Source organism: Marmota monax, unplaced genomic scaffold (genome assembly GCF_021218885.2).
Source record: "Marmota monax isolate L192 unplaced genomic scaffold, Marmota_monax_Labrador192_F-V1.1 WCK01_AAM20220418_F8-fsc00003, whole genome shotgun sequence".
NCBI classification, from domain to species: Eukaryota; Metazoa; Chordata; class Mammalia; order Rodentia; family Sciuridae; genus Marmota; species Marmota monax.
In genome coordinates this window covers 32,361,987-32,379,613 of record NW_026694084.1, presented here as the reverse complement: position 1 = coordinate 32,379,613, position 17,627 = coordinate 32,361,987, and the positions used below count along the sequence as shown (strand labels likewise).

The following is a 17,627-nucleotide window of genomic DNA, read 5'->3' as shown; positions in this document are numbered from 1 at the left end:
CATTCCAAAGAGCAAGCCCTAGAAGAAGTGAGGGTCCGCAAGAGCAGGTGGCAGTTCTTTCGGGATCTGACTCATTGGACACCCCAGAGTCTCCGGGACAAGGCTTTTAGCATCAGTTTCCTCACTGGTAAGAATGTCACCCAGGAGCAGGTTACAATAGCTCAAGGCACACAGGAGGCCCCCGCTCAAGAGCCATTACTTCTGTTTTGCTCCTTCCTTCTCAGACAAGAAGGGCCCACCTGAAACCAAACCTGTTCACAGAATAAACCCACCTAAGAGCCTAGTGATCAATGGAAATTCCTAGGAGGAACCATGCTGTTAACTGGGCTGAGATACCCAGCACCATCGAATGAGAATGAATCGTTGCTCCTAACAGAGCAAAAGGGATTGTCACTTGGCAAATCAAGAAGGGTCTGCCCTGAAACCAGACCAAAAGTTTACCATTGGAGGAACGTTTCCCCTGTGGGTGCAACTTAACAGGGAGGGCCTGAAAGAGATATTGAAAGAAGACTATTAAATATTTCCTCTATAACGGCACCCGTGTGGAGGAAAGCCCAGGGCAAGCTGGTGGTGAAGGCGTCACAGCCAGCTCTCCTGGGCAGAAGCACACCCATTCACCCAACCCACAGTCTGAGGACTTTCCCACTGCCATATTAGCACATGCTCTTTGTTTTAAAAAATAATCAAAAAGTAAAAGTCTCTACTGTCTCACGCCTTCCAATCACAGTTCCCAGAAATGTCTGCTGACAGGAAATACAGACCCTTCTTAGAATTTCTCCCACATGCAGATAAATATACATGTGTACTATGCTGCTCTAGTTTCACAAAAATGGGCCAATTCGGTACAAACAGTGCTGATTTATCTTTTTCAATTAATTGATGATGGATAGTATTTCATGTTACCACAAAAATCTGACTCACTGTATTAGGTCAAATTTTTACGGTTCATTTAAAGATAATCTCACACAAACTCTTACAAAATTAAGAATTTATAAAATACAGAGAATTCCTATATAGCCTGTGACTCCTCGGACATCAACATCTTACAAGACCACAGTACAATTACTACATTGCATCAGGAAATTAACTTTTGAACAATACGACTGCTTCCTCAAGAGGCCTCATTCGAACTCTACCACGAATGACTTTTTCCAAAGCAGAATCAGACCCAGGGCCCTACGTTGCCCTGGCTCGCCACGTCCTTCGTCTATCTTAATCTGAAATTGTTTCTCAGTCACTCTTTCTTCTGAGCAGTTATTTGGGTGTCCCTCAATTGGGGTTTGCCTGGTATTTCTTTCTTATTAAATCCAGGTTACCGACTTCTAGCAAGAACCCCTCCAAAGCCATGGCTGAGTCTAGGGCTGGAGCAGGCAGAGAGGAGGATGAGCCCTGGACAAGCCTAAGGCACAGCTCCCAACCCAGTGGGGAGCTGTCAGGACCCAGGACACAGAACCCAGCTCCAAGGGCACACTAATTAGCCAAACCAGCAAACTCCAAGCATCAGAAGAATTCTGGCCATGGATTGAAATCGATCAAATAAGAATCCCTGAGTCCACACTGATATAAATAATTGATTCTTTTTAATGGAAAAGAAAAGAAAATGCTTCCTTACAACAGAATTCTAACTGATAAAGAAAGAAAGAAGAGATGAGGGAAAGAGAAACTCACTGTTCAGCAAACACCAGGGTGACCAGCACTTCCATCATGGATTCTCAATGGGTATGAAAATGAGCTCAGTCAAAGAATGAAGCACAGAGATATTTATACAGTTCTAAGGTCTCTCCCAACAGGCACCGACAGAGACAGGAGCAACCGCACAGGGAAGCAGCCCGCTGCACACCGTCACCAAGTGGAGAGAGTGGACATCCTCAGAGATGGCACAGACCCGCTCTGCACCTGCTGATCGAGGCAGCCAGGGGGATGCAGCGTCGCTGGCATTTTGGTGACTGTTGAGCGGGATGCTGTTGACGGATCTGGCTGTCCTTGAGGTTCTGCTACTGGACCATGGTGTGGAACGAGTGTCCATGGAAAGGTCCCTCACAATTCCTAGCAGACAGACTCATTCTTGGACTCCAGGACCAAAGGGTGCACACATCCTAACCTTGGAGAGGTCCTGCCAAAGAGGTGGTCCAACACAGTGCGCGCGTGCACACACACTCACACACACACACACACACAAACACATTCCTCTCTGCAGCCAGCAGGGCACGGAAGTACCACTTCCCCCACCCACACTCAGCACAACCCACACCAGACGCCTTGGGCTGGAGCAAGGAGCCAGACCAGAGGCCCAACTGTTTCCTTCTGAGTGGGTTCTCATAGCTCAAAGCCTCCAAAATCACTATAATTATTTACTTAAAATGTATACACTCAAACACCCATATTATTAAAAAGACATAAGAAACAAAGACTTGTTTTAAAAAAGAAACACGGAAGTTACAACAGTTTCTTCTCAGACCCTATTAGGGGCTAACCATGTCTCCCAGTACCTGTAATTGTGACCCTATTTGAAACAAAGTAAGACGAGGTGACAGTAGATAAGGGAAGGCCCATGGCTTCTGCAGGAATGCAGTCCTGCTGCCACCTTCACCCAGACCTCCAGCCCACATGGCCATGGGAGAATACTCCTCCTCTGTGGTTCTGAGCAAACTGACATGTACTGCTTGTTACAGCAGCCTCAGGAGACTAATACTAACCCCCAATAAATACTCACACCCCCTGGATAAGAAAGAGTAAGGTGTAAAGCCACATAAGAAAATCATAACAAGTAAAAAAACCAGTTCTGTATACAGGGGATCATCATAATGGTCACGATCAATGAGAATTCTCGAAGAATATCATGTTACAAGAAGCTGAATTTCACCCTGAGAAACATAAAGTTTCATTTTTTAGAGTGACACAAAGGTTGTGGCTCTCAGGAAGGTGAATTCAGTCCAGTGATATGGGGACAGGGGAGGATGCTCCAATGATCTAAATGTTTGTGTCCCCCCTAAAGTCCATATGTTGAACTCCTAACCCACAAGGTGATGGTATTTAAAGGTGGGGACTTAGGGATGCGGCAAGGTTATGACAGTGAGTCCTCCTGAATGGGATCAGTGCCATTACAAAGGGAGCCCCCGGGCCCCTCCCTCACCACGCCCACTAGGGCAGGACCTAAGTATGAATGAACCAGAAAGCAGGCCCTGCCGACACCTCCAGCCTCTGGAATTGGGAGAAGTCAGTTTCTGTTGCTGGAAAGCCACGCAGTGAATGATATTTCATTACGGCAGCCCACACAAAAGAAGAAAGGAGAAAGGGTGACGACATGGACAAAGAAATGTCTTCTCCACAAGCTCCAGGAGTGGCTGAAGGTAAAGCAGGAGGTTCTGCACCGGCAGCCCTATTAACAAGGCCTGCTGGGGCCTGGGGAGTCTGAAAGGTCACAGTGTCAGTTGACTGGCTGGGAGCCCTAGAGCAGCAGGCCCTGGTGCAGAGGAAACCCCCCAAGAAGCACGGGCCCACGCCTTCTCCCCAAGCTGCCTCACTTCCCCTGTCAGCAGTGCCCTGGGCTATTCTGACCTGTTACCACCATACACGGCTGCCCGCCCCTGCAGACACAAGGAGGCCCGCCACTCTGGGGACTGCAGTTCATGGTGGAAAACCCAAAGCAACACCTCTGTGCACAACAGGTTGTGGAAATGGGGGCTGCTGGTGAACCCCCGGCTGTGGGGCAGCAGCATGACGCTCTGAGCTCGGGAAACAGGGCTTCCTGGCATGGGGGGTGCAGGGGGACTGCAGGGGGGCAGCAGGGGTGGCAGCAGCTGAGCCTCCCAGCAATAAGTTGGAAAACTGCTCCATGCTCAAGTGAGCCAAGGAGGCAGGGAAGGAAGTCCAGACGCACCATGTGTGTTCTCCAGGGCTCAGGAGGGAAGAGGAAGCCACTGGCTGTCTTAGCCAAAATTTCAGACTAAGAATGAACCATGAACTGGGCCCGAAAATGCTAAAGGGGGGCCAGGGGAAGGCATGGCAGAAGCAGTAGTTGCAGACAGTAATACACCCTTTAGAGTGGGAAGCGGGGGTGGGGTTATCAGAACTGAGAATGGCGACAGGAGCCTGCAAAGCCCTAGCTGGGGGTCATCTCTGAGAGCAGCACAGTGCAGCTGCTCAGGAGGGTGCAATGACAGCCCTTAAACCAGAGCGACTCTTACTCCTGGGCAGTGCCGTCAGGGCAGAGACAGGGCTGTGGTGGCACCCTGGGCAGAAGGCAAAGAGGAAGGGGTGAGGCCCCCAATCCTCAGCTCCCCATCTGCCTTTGAACAAGCAGAACTGGCTACCCAGGCCTGCAGTCCTTCAGGGACACAGACACTGTCCACAGATGGCCTCTCTCCCCCTTATGCTGGGCATGCCCAGGAACAGTGGTCAAACACTGCTGACCAACTTGTCAGGCACAGACCTGGAGTGCTGGGCAGGGGCCTGACCACTCTGAGCAGGTGAGAGGCTAAGCCTATAGCCAGGGCAGCACATCGGACAGGGCTCCTGAATTTCTGTCCCTCTGGGGCCCCTCAAGTCCTCCTGTGCACCACAGCACTTATCTGTTGCCCTCCCGGCCCCCGGGGGCAATGAGTTTGAAACCCCTGGCTAAGGACACAGGGTGAGGGGCTGCGTGCCAGGTGCCAACTCCATCCTGCCCATGTGGAGCGCCCCAGGCTCTAGGAAGGCAGCTCTGAGGCTCCAGGAGCAGGGAAGGGGGCGGGTCGTATAGAGGGAGGGCAGGGGCAATAGGAAAGGCTGTGGCGGGAGGCCAGGCAGCCAAGAGAGGGGCATGAGCAGGGAGGCCCGTGAGTGTGACAACAGCCCAGCTTGCGAACATTCCGGGCACCACACATCCCAGAGTCTTTGTCTAAGGTGTCCCACTCCTCTTGACCTCTATTCAGTGAGGCCGCATTGTCAACAGGGAAAAGTCTAATGTCCTCAGCCCACTGCTCTCTGCCCCAAGGTGGCCTTTCTGACCTCTCCACTCATTGCATTTCCTGGCCAACCAAGGTAGGCAAAAGCAAGAAGTCTGCTGAAGTGTGGGAACAGGTGAAGATGGGGCCTTGGCATGACCTGAGAGTGGGCTTAATGTCCCTGTAGATGGGCACCACAGAAATACTCACTCCTGTGGGCACGGACACATCTTAGCATCCACTCCACGTCTGTCAGCTGAGGTGGTCAAGACCAAATGACACCCGGCAGCAACAAGCAGACGAGCACCCGGGTTTGGGTTTCTAATACCATTTTCCAATAAAATGAACCAGGATTATTGGGAGAAATTAATGATTCTAAGCAAATATACAAGATAAGCCCAGGGATCTTGTAGTGCCAGAAAACATGGACATATTCAAAACAAATGTACAAAAACGCACAATGAGAAGGTACGTCAAGGGAACACAGGGCTTAACTGAAAGAGGTTCCAAGAGACAAAGCTGGAAAACTTTGAGCAATAAAATAAAGTCAAATGAAATTATAACCACTATAAACCTTAAAGATAAAATAAACATGTGAGTCCCTAGCAGTAAAAATAAATAATTGGGAGAAATGGGACAAATCTCCCACGTAAAAAAATTCCAAAAAGTCTATGTAGATACTTTCCCCATAAAGATAGGAGAGCATAAACCCCCCACTCCCTCTTTTTTTTTGCGGGGGGTATATACAGGGGATTGGACCTAGGGTGCTTTACCATTGGGCTACATGCCCAATCCTTTTTATTTTGAGACAGTGTCTCACTAAGTTGCCAAGGGTCTTGATAAGATGCTGAGGATGGCCTGGAACTTGAGATCCTCCTGCCTCAGCCTCCTGAGTCACTGGCATTACAGGTGTGCACCACAGCACCTGGTGAATCCCCACTCCTTACACATTGGCTATACATAGTGACTCCCGTCCAAAAACTAAAATATGCAAAGGAGAGTAAAAAACAGACGCAAAGATCATCTTAATAATGAGGAAACCTGCTAAACCCTACCTCAACCAGGTGATCAAAGGTATAAGTCAGGTCGGCATGTTTTATAACAATTTTTTTTTTTTTTTGTACCTGGGATTGAACTCAGGGGCACTCAACCACTGAGCCACATCCCCAGCCCTATTTTGTATTTTATTTAGAGACAGGGTCTCACTGAGTTGCTTAGCACCTCACCATTGCTGAGGTTGGCATTGAACTTGTGATCCTCCTGCCTCAGCCTCCCAAGTCACTGAGATTACAGGCATGCACCACCATACCCTGCTACAATCATTCTTTACCTTTGGTGTACCTCCCCATCCCACAGCCTCAGTCTAGTACCAAGAAACAAATCAAATTTCAAAAGAGGTCTTTGTCAAAACTTTGTCAAGGTCACCTAAGACACGGAGCATCTGAGAAACTGCTACAGGCCAGAGGACCCTAAGGAGGCACGTGACTAAATGTCCCGAGAGATCCCAGCAGGCACCCAGGAACAGAAGGAGGACAGTAGGTAAAAACGACAGGAATCTCAAAAAAAGCATGAACTTCAGCTCTCAGAATGTGTCAACGCTGGTTTATTAGCAGTAGGCTAACAATAGAGAACACTGGTGCAGGACGTTTACAATTCCACACACCTAAACCTCTCCTCAAAGTAAAGTTTGTTTTTAAAATGCATATGAAGGTTTATTTTCAAAAAGTTCATGATGGTTCGTGATGAGGTGGAAGTGGGGGTGCAGATAAAGCAATATGGCACCCGGGATGTTGCCTGAGGTTTCTGCTCCCATGGTCACTGGTCTCGGTTGGTTCCCATTAAACCCTAAGGATTTTATCATGCTGGAAAACGGGCTGCGCACATGTGGGATGGTGAAGCTCGGGGCACAGCAGAGACTCCCAGTGCTCGGCTTTCAGGGACAGTTGACAGTGTTCAGGTTACACACTCAGAGCATGCTTCATCCCCACGCCCCCCGGTTGGAGCATCTTCTGGGTCTTGCAGGGTCACAGACGATAACATCATCTGGTCCTGAGAACAGTCTACTCCGCAGAGGAGGAAAGGAGGCTCAGAGGGGCCAGGAGCCTTCTTCCCAGCCCCAGGATGGGTAAGCAGCAAGCAGAGGTGGCTGTCCTAACCCGCCAGATGGTGAACTTGTTCCTGTTCCTCAGATAAACCTGGATCCCAAGGGAACAGAAAGGGGAAGGGGGAGCAGGGGAAGAGGAATGAGCCGGAGGTGGAGACCCTGCTGGGAGGGGAGGCATCTGCTGTGGGAGAAGGCAGAGACCCAGGATGGTGGTCACGCAAGGGGCCGCACTTCCATCAGTAGAGCCAGAGGTCCTCTCATTCGCCTAAAGTTAAAAAAAAAAAAAATAGATGGAATTTGAAATTGTACAAAAGCCCAGAGCACCAATACATCTCCGATTTCATGAGCCGTACATTCCGTGAGAAGATTCCTTCACCTTGGAGACGTTACCTAACGACTTCCACTTCCTCCTAGGCTGTGACAACTAAATGAGGCAATGCATGCACAGTGCCTGGGATGGTGCGTAAGGCACCTGAGCGCTTATGATCTTTGCTGTTGTCCCTGGGAGCCTCACCTGCACCATCGCTGTCATCACTACTAGTACCTGCATCTCCACCAGCACCCGCAGCACCACCGGGGTAAGGACAGTGGCTTATCAGTGGAGTCTAGTGCTATCTGGTAGAATTCCCTGCTTAGCATACTTCAGGACTGGCTGACAAAGTGCACAGACAACTGAAGAAATGAACCAAGAAGTGGATAAATGCCTACATCTCAAAAGGGAGGCAGCCCATGGGGCACAAGACCTGGAGTCCAGGACTGTCCCCAGTCCCAGGAGTCTCATGCTATAAATACAGCCGCGCTCAGTAAAAGCCTAACTGATGTCTAAGCAAGGAGGTGACAAAGAATAGCCACAATGCATTGAGCTCAGCATAGGGAAACGTCAAAGTCAGGGAGGATGAGAACAGGAGCCAAGATCGTGAATGGGCCCTACAGCCTGTGGGCTGAGACCAACATTAAATCCAGGTGTCTAGATACACTGTGTCTCCCCTGGTGTGACAGTCATTTTTTTTTTTAAACCAGGTATTAAACCCAGGGGTGCTTTAACACAGTCCTTTTCACTTTTTATTTTCAGACAGGGTCTTGCTAAGTTGCTTAGGGCCTCACTAAGTCACCGAGGCTGGCCTCTAACCTACCATCCTCCTGCCTCTCAGCCTCTTGTGTTGCTGGGATGACAGACCTGCGCCACCGCGCCTAGCCTGATGATCCATTTTATGTCTCAACTTGATTGAGCCACTGGATGCCCAGAAAGCTGGTTAAACAGTACTGTGTGTGTGTCGGTGGGGAGGTTTCTGGTTCTGCAGAGAGTAAAACCAGGGCCCTGTCTGGTGTGGGTGGCATCATCCAATATCTTGAGAATTAGGACAGACAGACCAACAGAATGCTGAGTACAGCACAAGGTGGAGCCAGGGAGAGCTCGGCTCTGCGTTTGCTGCTGGAACTGCACAGTCTGGTCCTGTGCCTGGTCTTCCTGGTTCTCAGGCCTTAACTTGGGACTTAACTTGCCCCTCTCCAGCTCGCTGGCCTTCCAGCCACACCACACACCCCCTAGATCTCCGGGCTCTAGACGACTGATTGTCCAACTTCACAGCCTCTAAAACGGCATGAACCCATCCCTTGTGATAAATACGCCTCTCTCCACACCCACTATAGAGCTCCATGGGGATATGGACATAGACACGCATAAAGATATGCACCTGTCTGTGCCTTGCACCCGTCCTGTTCTCTGGAGGACCCTGACGGAAAAGGCCAGTACACTGTGAAGCCTTTAAAGACAGAGACCGTTCACCCACTCTCCTGGCTCCATGCAGCCTGTCTCAGCACCTGGCTCCCAGCAGGAAAGTGGAAGAGGACAGGGAGGGAGGACAGTGGGAGCTGGCCATGTCCTGCCCATTGCCACAAAACCTGCTGGGGAGGTGGAGTGAGGGAAAGGTCTGGTCTCAGGGAAAGTCAGACAGACCTCGCCACAGGCAGGACCCCCAGCACAGCCCCCAGATCAGATCCCTTGCCATGAATGGCTGTAGAGAGAAAGAGCCTTGTCCTCAGAAGGCAGGGCCAGGAGGGGACACAGAGAGAGGCGAGGGAGGGGAGGAAGAGGGAGGGGAGCAAGGAGCGGCTGGAGCCCAGAACACAGGCTTGAGATCAGGCGGGGCAGTTCAAGGGCTGGATTCAGATAATCTCACTGAAGATCTACCTGCTGCTCAGCAGAGCAATGTCCCGGAGTCTCCAGCTCCTTCCCCCGTGAGATCCAGGATCCCCGAGGCTGCCCCCTTGTCTGGGCCTCCCTCAGGGCAGTTACAATGGCTCCTCCTCTTCATCCCAGGCACCCCACACAGTGGCACACCATGGGGTCTCAGCAAATATGTGTGCAATAAAAAATAAAGACCTGAGCAGTAAAGCAAAGGAGAGAACTTTATCAAGTCCCCAGCAAACGGCAGGGCTCACTGTGTCCCTCGGAGACTTGCCAGCCCTTGAAGGAAGAGGGCTTCTACATCTCCTTAACTCTCCAGGCCAAAGTCAGTGTCCTGAAATTCAGTCAACCCAGGAAAACTGTCCCTGAGCATGTCCTATGCACCTGTCACGAGGCCAAAGGCTGGAGAGAGCTAGACAGGACCCAGAGCCTTCCCATAGACATGCCCCATCCAGGAAGAAGAGCTGGTGATCACAGAAGTCCCCAGCTGCTTCTGAAGAAGGAATGAACCCCTCTGGGGAGTTAATACAAAATGAGGATGCAACAGCCTGGCCTTTACTCTAACGATAAGGGTACTGATGACCACCACAGCAATGGCTGTGGGGGGTGTTCATCAGTGTGGCCAGCTGTTGGATAGCTGGACCGAAAGAGACCCAGGAACGCCTGTTATCAGGGGTCGGCCCAGACATGGCTCCCTACCTCTGCAGGGGCAGAGCAGGCATCAGGGAGGTGTGTGCTGGGGGACAGGCATTACCAGAAGAAATAGAATTAGGCACATTTTCCCCTAGACTTATGAATGCCTCCTCTGCATCTGCCCTCGTGCTCTGACATTAGCTGAACTCTGTCTTCACTACTAAAAATAAACTTCAGGTCAAATGCAATGCATCAGAAACCTCAATATGAAACCACAAGAAACAGCAATAGAGAAATGGGCCAATACCGAGGTGGTGTGAAAAGACGTTTCTGTTTCAAGTGTGGAGTTGCGAGTGGGCCAGGAGTTCTTTTATTGCTGTGAAAAACTGAATAAAGGAAGTCACCTTTACACACGCCCTGGTAGCTAAAAACCAGAGCTGGCTTGTGTCCATAGAGAGGAGGGCAGGAATGACCTGATGCTCTCTCACCAGGGCCAGAGGGGGCCAGGGCGGGGATACAGGCAGGGAACAAGAGAAGCCACCAGGGCAGACAAGGCCAGGAGAGGAGCCCAAAAGAGCAAGGGGGCAGGGGATGTCCAAAGCAAAGTAGTCCATTGTCTTCACCTGTTTTCTGTTGCTATAACAGAGTACCCAAGGCTGGACACTTTAAAAGAAAAAGGTTCATCTGAGCTTATAGTTCTGGAGGCTGGAAAGCACAAGATCAGGAGCTGTGTCTGATCAGCTTCTGGTGAGGGCCTCATGGCAGAAGGGCAAGTGGCTGCACTCAGAAGAGGAAAGAGGGGGCTGCCTCTCATGATAACCAAGCCATTCCACCAAAAAAGTATCCAGCAATCCCTGAGGTTTCCACCCCGCTGACCCAAACACTCCCACGGGGCCTCATCTCCCAGCGCTGTGCCTAAGAGACTTGAGGCTCTGGCACATGAACTTCTGGGGGAGAGACTCCAAGCACAGCACCAACCAACAGGGAAGAGCATCCTGCTGCTGTCCAAGGAGGGCCACGGTGAGAGAGAGCAAGGCTGAGGACGCGGGGAGCCTGACAGGTCAGGGGGGAGGAGAAGCAAGTCAAGGACTCTCACTCACTGAGCATTTCTGCCATCCTCCTGGCCACCCCAAGCAGGTACAGGTCACTTTGCAGCTGAGAAAGGAAGGTCCGGAGAGCCACGAAGAACGTGCCAGGGTTACATGGGGAGGGGAGGCCGAGTCGGGGGACAACCCAGTGTGTTCCTGTACCTCTACTCCACGGTAGGGACAGAACACAGTCCAGGCTCCTGCAGAGGAAGGGGTGACCACCTCCTGTTGGTGTGGCGCCCAGGTAAGTGACATCTCAGTGGGATGTCACTTACAGTGGGGTGCAGTAGACAGGCTCTCCGTGTGGGGTGGGGGGGGCACAGGCAGAGCCACAAGCCCGCGAGCTGATGCGGGGCCCTTTCCAGGACCGGCTCAGGAATCCCAGCACCCGGCTGCCCTGTCCCCCTGCTCCCAGCAGCTGGACTCTCGGGAAACGGCTCTCCTTTCACCCTCGGACGGCCTGGCCCTGCCTCTCTGCTCACAGAAGGCGGGTGACACAGCTGCCTCATGGCCCGGCACCAAGGGCTGTTCTTCCGCTTTCAGCTCCTCTGCCCCGGTGCCTGGAGTCCCCTGCCCTCTCCTCCCGTCCCGGGACAGCCCTGCAGGTGCAGCCGGGGATGAAGACCCTCAGAAAAGGACGCTCCTGCTCCCCAAGCCCCCAGCTGGACAGGAGCAAGGCTCCTGAGACACCCCCCCCCCAGGACTGCCGGAGCCGAGCAAGGCCCGTGACGCGAGCAGGAAGGACCTCAGCTGTACACGCTGCAGATGAGCCTCCTGCCCCGACGTGGGAATCGATCAGGAAATGAAGATGAACGGCCGTGGGAACACGCGGGCGCCTGCGCTCCGGCTCCAGCCGACGGAAGGCAGCTGCATCGCCACTCAGCAGCTTGGCTCCCGGGAGGCCCACTCACGGGCACCCTTCAAGGGCAAGGGGCAGCAGCCTCCTGAAGGCCTCCCTGTGCGGAGATGGGCCCTCCCTGCCTCCCATGCACACCCAGCCCTCTAGAGCATCCGCGGGTTCTGCATCTGCAGATTCAACCAACTGCAGACGGAAAACACTTGGGGGAAAACCTGCATCTCTACTGAACGGTAAAGACACCGTCACTGTTCCCCAGACCATGCAGTGTGACAGCTACTTACAGGGCATTAGCTGTAATACGCGATCTAGAGATGATCTTAACTACACGGGGGGATGGGCAGGGACTGTAGGCAAACAGTACTCCAGAGCTACCAGGGACCTGAGCATCCTTGCACCTGGAACAATTCCCCTGAAAACGCCGAGGGATGACTGTGCTCACACCCCACGCGCTGCCCGTCTCCCTCACCTGACTGAAGGACAAAGCCTCGCTCGCTCCACCTCTGCATGTCCCGGGAATGCTGAACACCAGGGCAGACCAGGTCCCAAGTGTGTGCAGGGAGGCTGCGAGGGACACCATATCAGGGACACCACATCGTGCAGCTCTCTGCAGTCACCTGTCTGGGCTCACTTCCCAAAGCCCTCTCACCAGCACCACTCTCTCACCTCCTCTCCATCCCTGCACACCTTTCAAATTGGTGGTAGGATCACACTGTTTCTATTTCACCAGGCAATTAATTCTTTCCAACATCTTGGGGTATTTTTTTTTTTTTTTTTTGGCACTGGGGATTGACCGCTGACTCCCATCCCCAGCCCTATTTTGTATTTTATTTAGAGACAGGGTCTCACTGAGTTGCTTAGTGCCTCGATATTGCTGAGGCTGGCTTTGAACTTGCGATCCTCCTGCCTCAGCCTCCGGGGCTGCCGGGATCACAGGCATGTGCCACGGCGCCCAGCTGGAGCTGTATCTTAAGCTGCCCATTGCAGTCGAGTGCAGGGACTCATCAGCTCTGCTTGGGACAAGGGCTGCACACAGCCCCAAAGGAAATTCACAAGCCAGCTCCCAGGCTGACTGGGTGGTGGGTGAAGGGCAGAGAGCACATGGTCTGGCACATCAAAGGAACAAATCAATACGAAAAGACCTCTTTCATCCCAGAGCACGCACTTCCTCCTCCTCACGGGCAGTCTGCTAAGCTCTGGGTGTCCACCCTCATGGGACACCCACACCAATCTCATGAAGCAGGCACGGATACCGTCCCTCGCCTCCAGATGCAGAATCTGGAGCTCAGCGAGGCTGAGTGATTTGCCCAAGGTAAGGCAAGAGTCCAAGTGGGAAGACTGAGGTCTGCCGAAGCCCCGGCCTCAGCTCCCTTTATTCCAGGCAGACACAGACGTAGCACAGCTGGAGCACGTGACGGAGGGGAAAGGAGGAAACGCAATGATCCCACTGGGCAGAGGAAGACCTCCCAATCCGCGCCCCGCCCCCCCAGGTGTTGTGACCTGATACCTAACCCACCTGCTCCTCCTCTCCCCAGAGAAGTCTCCAACGTCAGAGCAAGACAGATGGATGGAAGTGGGGAGCTCAGCCAAGAGACGGTGGTGGGCTCTCCCTCAGCTAGGCACCGGGACAGCAGCCTAGGCACAGGACTGTGGGCAAGGCAGTCGAGGGCAGCACAGGAACCAAGAGACCCCTCCCACCTGGGTGGCGTGGGAGCTCCATGACCACTGCAGCCTCTCTATGCAGGAGACCCCTCCCACCTGGGTGTCAGGGGTGCCTGAAACAGGCACAGACAGGGTAGAGGGGACTCGCTGCTCCAGGCGGGAGACCCCTCACACCTGGGTGTCAGTGGGAGCTTTTATACCGCCACATCCATCCGCCACACCCATTCGCCACACCCCACATTCTGTTGCTGAGACCACCAATTCCGAAAGTCACATTTGCTCCCACAAGGCTCAGGAGAACATCCCTTACCTCAAATATCCTATCTTTCCTTCAGGGAAGTCCTGAGGGGCTGAATAGAGATGCATTTTCTCGGATGAAAAGCACTTAGATCCCAGGTGTAGCCAGATTCTAGAAATACATAAGAAAAAGAGAATTATTAATATCAATGTTTCTCTTGAATGGATTTGATAAAAAGATGATTCATTCAATTATAAAATCAAAACTTCATAGTCACTATATGCCAAGTGAAAAGCAACCCCCTAAAAGAGACATTTATTTGCCAACTATTATGTGCCAAGTCCTATGGGATGCCTTCTATACCTCTCGAGATCGGATCCGATATCCCCGCCGTTTCAGAAAGCACACAAGCAGCCCAGCCAGAACTGGCGCTTGGGTCCTCCTGACTCCCAAGTCCCTGCCCATCAATCCTGTCTCCCTTCCTACCAGAGCTTTTCAGTCATCCGATAGCAAGAATTATGGGGGGAGAGGAGCAAGACACAACCCAATAACTTCATGCTGGGAATGGCTCGTCCTTGGAGGCCCGGCTCATCCCGTAGATGGTGGAGATTGTGTGAGCCAGGCAGCTGCATCAGATTAACTTTGTCATAAATTTTATCTAAGCTCCACACAATCATCTAGCATGTGATCTGTGGTCAACATGCATTACTTACTCAGGGAACAAAAATTGTAGTGTCATCAGAGATTGCTATCTTAACTGATCATTGAGAGGGTTCCATGGGGTGGCCCGAAGGATGGGACCTTGCAGGAAGGAGCATGGAGGCCCCTGGCCTCATGGCTCAGGAAGACCCTCTTAGGCTACCCCAGACCTGGCCTGGTGTTTGTCTGGGGGCTGGGGCACATACCGTCTCTGTCCTTCGAGGACAGTGATGCTCCAGTGTGGACTCCACAGAAAGCCAGGGGTTTGTACATTTACAATCACATTGTACATTTACAATCACATTCACAGCGGGGTGCCCCCCGTCCCTAAAGCAACCCAACATGTTGGCAGTGACATGGTTAAAGGGATGGGGCTGTCGGCACAGGCTCAGGACAGAGGACACTGGAAAGTTCTGAAGGGGGATTTGCCTTCAGTTCTAGGAACACTGGCCAAATATCTCTGCCCCACAGGTGGGAGCAGTGGGCAGGGCAGCTTATGTTTCCCAAGCCACGATGAATCCCCGTCTCTCCTCTGGGAAGGGCATGGCCATGTTTGTTGCTTTGAGGCAACATTCTCCCCTGGGGGGTCAGCACCCCAGACAGACCTGCAGCAGCTCAGCACAGTCGCGCCTCCTCCTGTAGAAGTGCTGGTCCACCCGCCCAGCGTGCAGAGCCCGGTTCTCAGTAGTGCAGGGTGGATCCCCCCACAGGAAAAGCACTACTGGCCGCCGCACACTCAGACACCGGCCCTGGAGCCTCTGCGCCCACCCGGGCTCCCCGGGCACTTAGGCAAGGAAAGCACCTTTTGCCTTGCTGTCAAGACACACTCTCTTGGTTGCCCAGAAAGGACAGCAGGACTTCCTGGCTGACAGTGGCTCTTATCAGACCTCCTGGGCTGGCACCCACCCCTCCTGCTCCAATGGTCTTTTAGGGGCCTCAGCAAGTTAAACCCTGAGCCTCAGGTGGTTGTCCTGAAGACTTGTTCCTAGCCTTGAGAATCTCCGCAGAGCATAAAATTAAAAGCACTTAGACATGCACCTCTTACTGTCACTTAAACGGAGGCCTGAGATTTCACTGCTTAGATGACTCCTAAGAAAAAAAATAGAGTCTCCCCTCTTCCTAGCTCCTGGGTGACTCCCTCGGCGCAGGGACTCAGCCCCTGGGGCTGGGGAGACTACGTGAGGCAGGGAGAGACCAGAAGAGACCAGGGCTGGGGCAAAGGTCCCCAGCTGCAGCCAGGCTGTGGCCCTCACTTCCCAGTTCAGCCATCTGTGAAATGGGATGGACTGAAGCACTGCCCACCTCCCGGTGTGCTGTGGGTGACACTGGACAGTACAGGAAGGAGTGGCTCTGTAAACTACAGGGGACCCGAGGAGGTGCCTTCATCACGACCACAGAGCCGGTGACCAGCACACCCTGCCAAGGATGCTCCGCTCAGGACGGTCCCATGGAACCCCACTGAACACCCACGGTGATCCTGGGGGGTCAGGACACAGGGACACTCTCATTTTAAAATGGAAACTAACACTGAGGCCAGTTAAGGAGGCTGCGGGACCCCTAGCAGAATGTGCAGGTGAACCATTGGTTTGCCAGGTGCCCCCCACCCCCGTGTCGGCACGAGCTGTGGGAACAGTGATAACACAGATCACTGGCTCCTGTAGGAAAAAGAACCTCTCTCCAAGGCAGCCTAATGTTCTTAATCAATGTGTTTAAGTTTCCCTAGGGGCTGCAGGCACAAGGGAGAGAGGCCTGGGGTAGCTGGGGGCCCAGAGCCTGGTACAAAGTGGGAGGGTCCTGTCTACACTCTGAACCTGGACAGCAGTGGGGTCACTCCCACACAAGACAAACCAGGGGCAGGAGAGTGGTGCAGCACGGGGCGGCCATGGGGAACCCGCTCAGATGTCTGGGGAGCCCGGCAGAAGAACGGGGAACAGGGAGAGGCCCAAGGTGTACCATGAGCCAGGGCCTAGGCCTGGGGGGCCGCCACCCAGGCCTCCGCCATCTCCCCTCAACACAGCCCTCAAGGACAGGAAATTCACTCGCTCTGGGTTGAAAGGACTCTGCAGGTGACCTGTTCCAACAAGTTGTGGGCCCTCTGAGGATGCTCACAAGTTTCCCTGATGTCTCCAGGATTGCAAGAGCCCTACTCCAGCATACTCTGCTGTCGGAGGAACCCGGGCCACTATGACAGGAAGATCTAGGCCCCCAAGACCTCCAGGACGCAAGAAGCAGAGAGGTAGAGAGACCCCAACCCCTTAGCCGTTCTGCTTCGAGGTCTGCCAGCAGAATTCCCACTGTGTCACCAGTGCCAGGTCCTCTATTCCTCTCGTAAGCCAGAAGGCAGGGTTGTATTATCTTCCCTTCTCCACCCAGAAGGGGAGGCAGGGCCCGAGTCACCACAGTGGAGCTCACCTGTAATACCAGTGACTAAGGAGGCTGGGTCAAGAGGATCACAGGTTAGAGGCCAGCCTCAGCAACTCAGGCCCTCAGCAATTTGGCAAGACCCTGTCTCAAAATAATAAAGGGCCAGGGATGTAGCTCAGTGGTAAAGCACCCCTGGGTTCAATCCCTAGGACCAGGAAAAGGTCAAAAGAGAAGAAAAGCAGCACCCACCGCACGGGTCCGCTGCAGCCAAGCAGCCTCTCCTCTGGGGCAGGAACCTTGAACACCACCTACACGTGGCCCAGGTAGTGGAGCCAACTGGACACACAGACTGCAGCCAGGACCAGCTGCCCCCCAGGCAAGGACCCTCAGCCACCTGGACAGCGGGAGAAAGCCAGCCATGAAATAAGACTGGCACACAATTTTGACCTCAAAATCAGCCAAACCCCATCTGCCCACTGCAAGTAGACCATGGGATGGACTGTGGCCCCTACAGCAGCTCTGGATGGCAGAGGGTGAGACCACTTTGCCCCGGAAGCTTCTGAGTACAGGCCAGCCTGGGAATATGTCGCTGCCCTGAAGGAAGCCTCAGAAAGTGACACAAACCCAGATATGGCCAGACGTCTCCCAGAGGTCAGCAAGCCCGGCTCCCATGCTCACCAGATTCCAACAGGTACAGGCTGCCAGGCCAGAGCTAGTCCCCACCAGGTTGCTGTGTCACCACGGGCAGTCAACTTAACAACCTCTCTGGTCCTTGCCTGTAATCAGGCATAGAGTGGCTACCTTCCCAGATCAGGGTTGCACCGTGATGGATCGATGGACATAGTCACTGATAGCCACAGGGGAGGGGAC

The 17,627-nt window shown here is 53.0% G+C and overlaps 1 long non-coding RNA gene across 9 annotated transcripts in view; it reads right to left on the bottom strand.

Annotated features, from left to right (window-relative positions):
- Positions 1–17,627, bottom strand: part of LOC124106811 (uncharacterized) — a 386,111-nt gene that overhangs the window by 239,906 nt on the left and 128,578 nt on the right. For 8 of the 9 annotated variants that reach the window (XR_006856180.2, XR_006856175.2, XR_006856172.2 and 5 more), the window contains 2 exons: positions 13,767–13,865; positions 6,508–7,294 (listed from right to left, as the gene is read on the bottom strand). This is a non-coding gene — a long non-coding RNA (uncharacterized LOC124106811). Of the gene's footprint in view, positions 1–6,507; positions 7,295–13,766; positions 13,866–17,627 lie in introns of those variants that run through there. The other variant, XR_009228688.1, reaches the window with a different exon arrangement.